Here is a 5,914-nt window from a genome sequence, read left to right as displayed (position 1 = left end):
ATGTATTTGTTTCAGTAGGAAGTTCAGAAAAAGTATCCAGAATAAAAGCCTGGGATACTTAAAGGAATTATGACCAAAAGAACATTGAAGTAAATAAAAACAAATATTAGCAGTGTTAAATAAAAATGTCTCACGTGGGGGTTAAAAAAAGAAAGAAGAGAGCTAGAGTACTAGACATCAATGGCATGTGAACGAAGGGGGAGGAGATGATAGGAATTTTTTTGTTTGTTCTGTTTTGTTTTGCTTTGTTTTGAGACAGAGCCTCGCTTTGGAGTGCAGTGCCACGCTCTCAGCTCACTGCAACCTCCGCCTCTCAGGATCAAGGGATTCTTCTGCCTCAGCCTCTGGAGTAGCTGGGATTACAGGCACGTGCCACCATGCCTGGCTAATTTTTGTATTTTTAGTAGACACAGGGTTTCACCATGTTGGCCAGGCTGGTCTCAAACTCCTGACCTCAAGTAATCCACCTGCCTCGACCTCCCAAAGTGCTGGGATTACAGGCATGAGCCAACGTGCCTGGCCTATAGATAGGAGTTTTATGCTCTAAGGTTCATGTACAGATAAAGAGATAATTAAGATATTTATCAACTTTAGATTCTGTTAAATCGTCACAGTGACATTTCAAAGGTAGTTGCTCAAAGAGGAAAATAGATCAATAACTTCCAAACTATTATACAGGGAAAGTATGGAATAAGACAAAATTAAAAATATACCAAACTCAACCTACTCCCCTTTCAAAGAAAGCAAGACAAAAGAAGGATAAAAGGAGCAAGAAAAAAATTAAGTTAGATAATTGAAGTAAATCTAAAAACATCAGTAATAACAATTACTATAAAGTGACTCACCTTGCTCTTCAAAAAAACCAGATTGAATATTTTTAAAAGTAATAAAATACTTTTTATAAGCAACATGCCTAAAACAAAAGAATGGCTGGAAGATTGAGAAGAAATGGTTGAAAAAATATAAACCAGGCAAATAATCAATAAAAGGCTGGTTATTACATCAAATAGAAGAGTCAAGTCTTGAAGCATTATTAGAGTAAACCCAGTAATCAAAAAAGAATAAAAGAATCAATTCACCAGAAAGCAAAATAATGTATAACTTTTTTTTTTTTTTTATACTTTAAGTTTTAGGGTACAAATGTATAACTTATATGCGTCTAATGAAATAAGCTAAAAACATATAATGCAAAACTTGATAGAACTATAGGAAGAAACAGCACGTCCCAGAAATTGCAGTGGGAAACGTTAACACACTTCTCTCAATTATCAATGCATGAAATGATCTGAACAACTGTAAAATGGCAAATACAAGCAGTTATTCAAATAGCTACTAACAAGTTTGAACTCATAAAAACATATAGAATCCAGCCGGGTACAGTGGGTCTCGCCTGTAATCCCAGCACTTTGGAAGGCCAAGGAGGGAGGATCGCTTGACCCCAGGAATTTGAGACCAGCCTCAGCATGGTGAAACCCGGTGTTACTAAAAAATACAAAAATTAGCTGGGCAAGGTGGCATGTATCTGTAGTCCCAGCTACTTAGGAAGCTGAGGTGGGAGAATAGATTGAGCCCAGGAGGTCAAGACTGCAGTGAGCTATAACTGTACCACTGTACTTCAGCCTGGGCAACAGAACGAGACCCTGTCTCAAAAAAATACACACACACGTATGTGTGTGTGTGTATATATACATAAATACACACACACGTATATATACACAATATGTACACACACACATACACACACGTGTGTGTGTATATATACATGTATATATAAATATACATAGTTGTGTGTACATATGTGTGTACATATATAAGCATATAGAATCCTGTACATCTCAAAGAATATACATTATTAGAATAAACAGAAGATTTGATAACCACATACTATAAAATAATGCTCCATAAATTTGTTTAAAATGTAGGGGGTTATAACCAAAATTTTTCTCTAAAATAAACCAGATTGGTAAAGAATAGAAAATATCAGAGCACATCATACTGAAGAAGAAAAGTATCATTTCAAGAAAATTGCTTTAGATATAAACATCCTAATATATGTATATTTGTGTGTGTGATGAGTCTCAATATAAATGTATTTCTTATATAGTCACAGTCAAAAATGTTTCAAAACCACTACCTAAGAAACTTTTGTACATAGGCCTCTGGAGAAATGTACAAATACATTCACAGCAAGATTATTCATATCAGAAACCAATAAGTTGTTCTCTCTTCCTGGGATGGAGCATGGACAACACTGCAGAGCAGTAAGAATGAACCAAATATCTATGCCCAGCAACATGGATGAGCCATAAAACTAATGTTGAATTTTTAAAAAGCAAGACAGTATATATGAACCTCAAAAACAAAGTTAAATAACATTTTTTAGTGATATACAACATATAAATATGTGTTAAAAATATTTAAGTATCAGGAAAATGATAAGTTAATTTCAGGTTGGAAGAGAGCTATTGCTGGGGAAAAGGCAGGATAACAGGATTGGGGAAAACACACAAGTATGAGATGAAATCATATGAAATTGCCTCTATTCAAAAATATTTTAATCTTCAAAAATGGCATTTCACATGGTTCAACCTAATAGCTCCAAGTGTACTGGTAACATCCTGTCACTTAAGATGAGTTGTGAGTTTACAAATATTAGGTTTACAATTATGATGCCTAATTTGAATTTGTTTATGTATTACATTACATGTATAAAGTATTACAACATTTAAAAAAAAAAACCTTTCTTAAAAGAGTGCAACAAGGTCCCTGGGGTCCATGTGAGAGAGGGTTGGACAAGGTTGGAAACCAGAAAAAGGAGAGACGTTAAAGGGTGGAGGATTTATTGTAGTTAGTTGAAGGCAAACTCAGTAAGGCTCTCTGATGTGCTGGTTACTGGGAATGAGGGAAAGGACAGCAAATCTATGTCAATTTCCTCTGAGCTAAATGAAACAATATAAGATGATGCTTTCATTTGGGGACGAGGAGTTAGGGTTTGATATGGGTTTGTTTTATGGTATAAAATATACCACCATGAAAGTGATAGATGTTCAGGACAGAAATTTTAGGAAATGTAAAAAAATATAAAAAATAAAATAGGTTACCACCCCCAACCCACTCAGGCTAATGGCAGCAGCTAAGGTACTGAACACTGGTTAAAAAAAAAAAAAATGCATGAGAAAAAAAAAGTCTATGAATTGTTAGGTAGTTCACGGAAAGCCCTCCTGTAGTCCAAGGACCATATTATAGCAGGAAATGCAGCTAGAATCGCCTGGAAGGAAAAGCTGCAATCACAAATAAAATCATCAGTTGTATAATATTTTTCAGTCATTACAGGAAGCAAGTATCAAAGCTGCTTTCACCAAAAAACGTGGGGATATGGCTTTCATTGTGCCCCAGTGTGAAATTATTCCAGTTAAAGGGGTTTGCAGAATAGCAACTAGTTGTTTTCTTAAAAGAAATCCTGGTGTCATCGACAGATGTGAGTTTTACTCACCTAATGTGGAGATGTTTTCAAGGGTGCTGCCAGTAATGAGAAACAGTGAATTGCTGTGAAATTTTGCTGTGCTGGACTTGGTAAAGGCCAAAGTGAAGTAGCTAGCGTGAGTCATGCTGCACAGGTTATTTTTAAAATACTGGAGAAATCCTGGTTGCCACAGAACTGTGTACAAGTTGACACAAAGATTGAATTTGGTGTTGATTTAACCACCAGAGAAGTTGTTGTTGCTGCTGATGTTACTGATAATGATACCCAGAGACTCTGGCCATCAAGAGATCAAAGCAAACAGAAGGACAAACAGTCTTATTGTGACCTCAAAGAAGCAACTCTGGAAGGGCTCCAGATGGTAAAGAAAAACTTTGAGTGGGTTGCAGAGATTGTAGAATTGCTTTGGAAATCAGAAAGTCAGTGCAGGGGTGTAATATGCATAGGCTCAATGTCTGATCTAGATCACTGTGAAAAAATCAAGAGGGCCTGTGGAAATTTTGGGTTTGGGTAACATCTGCCCATAAAGGACTAGATGAAACTCTGAGGATTAAAGCTGAGTCTGAAGGGGATGGCATTCCTTCTGTATTTGTGGCAGTGGTAGGCAGAGGCCATGGCTGGGGACCAGTGATGCCTGGGAACACTGCATAACCACGTAGTTATCAGCTGTCCTCCCCTCACACCAGACAGTGACCTCAGGATGTGTGAGCTTCCCTTTGACAGGGGTCTCAGGTAGTGGACCATACTTTCTGCAGAAGACTCAGCTCAGTATGATGCCCAGATATTTGGATTAAGCGATCATTTGGCAGGAGGCAAACTGTGAACAAGCATATTGAACACATGGATTTCATTGAAAAGAAAATCAGAGATATAATTTATAAGAAAAAATGCCATTCACAAGGCAGGGATGCCCTCTCTCACCACTCCTATTCAACATAGTGTTGGAAGTTCTGGCCAGGGCAATCACGCAAGAGAAGAAATAAAGGGTATTCAATTAGGAATACAGGAAGTCAAATAGTCCCTGTTTGCAGATGGCATGATTGTGTATTTAGAAAACCCCATTGTCTCAGCCCAAAATCTCATTAAGCTAATAAGCAACTTCAGCAAAGTCTCAGGATACAAAATCAATGTGCAAAAATCACAAGCATTCCTATACACCAATAACAGAAAAACACAGAGCCAAATCATGAGTAAACTCCCATTCACAATTGCTTCAAAGAGAATATAATACCTAGGAATCCAACTTACAAGGGATGCGAAGGACCTCTTCAAGGAGAACTACAAACCACTGCTCAATGAAATAAAAGAGGACACAAACAAATGGAAGAACATTCCATGCTCATGGATAGGAAGAATCAATATCGTGAAAAGGGCCATACTGCCCAAGGTAATTTATAGATTCAATGCCATCCCCATCAAGCTACCAATGACTTTCTTCACAGAATTGGAAAACACTACTTTAAAGTTCATATGGAACCAAAAAAGAGCCCGCATTGTCCAGACAATCCTAAGCCAAAAGAACAAAACTGGAGGCATCACATTACCTGACTTCAAACTATACTACGAGCCTACAGTAACCAAAACAGCATGGTACTGGTACCAAAACAGAGATATAGACCAATGGAACAGAATAGAGCCCCCGGAAATAATACCACACATCTACAACCATCTGATCTTTGACAAACCTGACAAAAACAAGAAATGGGGAAAGGATTCCCTATTTAATAAATGGTGCTGGGAAAACTGGCTAGCCATATGTAGAAAGCTGAAACTGGATCCCTTCCTTACACCTTATACCAAAATTAATTCAAGATGGATTAAAGACTTAAATGTTAGACCTAAAACCATAAAAACCCTAGAAGAAAACCTAGGCAATACCATTCAGGCCATAGGAATGGGCAAGGACTTCATGACTAAAACACCAAAAGCAACAGCAAAAAAAGCCAAAATTGACAAATGGGATCTAATTAAACTAAAGAGCTTCTGCACAGAAAAAGAAATTACCATCAGAGTGAACAGGCAACCTACAGAATGGGAGAAAATTTTTACAATCTACCCATCTGATAAAGGGCTAATATCCAGAATCTACAAAGAACTTAAAAAAAATTTACAAGAAAAAATCAAACAACCCCATCAGAAAGTGGGCGAAGGATATGAACAGACACTTCTCAAAAGAAGACATTTATGCAGCCAACAGACACATGAAAAAACGCTCATCATCACTGGCCATCAGAGAAATGCAAATCAAAACCACAATGAGATACCATCTCACACCAGTTAGAATGGTGATCATTAAAAAGTCAGGAAACAACAGGTGCTGGAGGGGATGTGGATAAATACGAACACTTTCACACTGTTGGTGGGACTGTAAACTAGTTCAACCATTGTGGAAGACAGTGTGGCGATTCCTCAAGGATCTAGAACTGGAAATAC

At 37.4% G+C, this 5,914-nt stretch overlaps 1 pseudogene; it reads left to right on the top strand.

Annotated features, from left to right (window-relative positions):
* Window positions 1–3,114: 3,114 nt before the first annotated feature.
* LOC100611977 (bifunctional phosphoribosylaminoimidazole carboxylase/phosphoribosylaminoimidazole succinocarboxamide synthetase-like) lies at window positions 3,115–4,355 on the top strand (annotated as a pseudogene).
* Window positions 4,356–5,914: the final 1,559 nt, after the last annotated feature.

Source organism: Pan troglodytes, chromosome 11 (genome assembly GCF_028858775.2).
Source record: "Pan troglodytes isolate AG18354 chromosome 11, NHGRI_mPanTro3-v2.0_pri, whole genome shotgun sequence".
Taxonomy (NCBI): Eukaryota; Metazoa; Chordata; class Mammalia; order Primates; family Hominidae; genus Pan; species Pan troglodytes.
The sequence above is the reverse complement of the archived record's forward strand: the minus strand, read 5'-3'. Positions and strand labels throughout refer to the sequence as shown.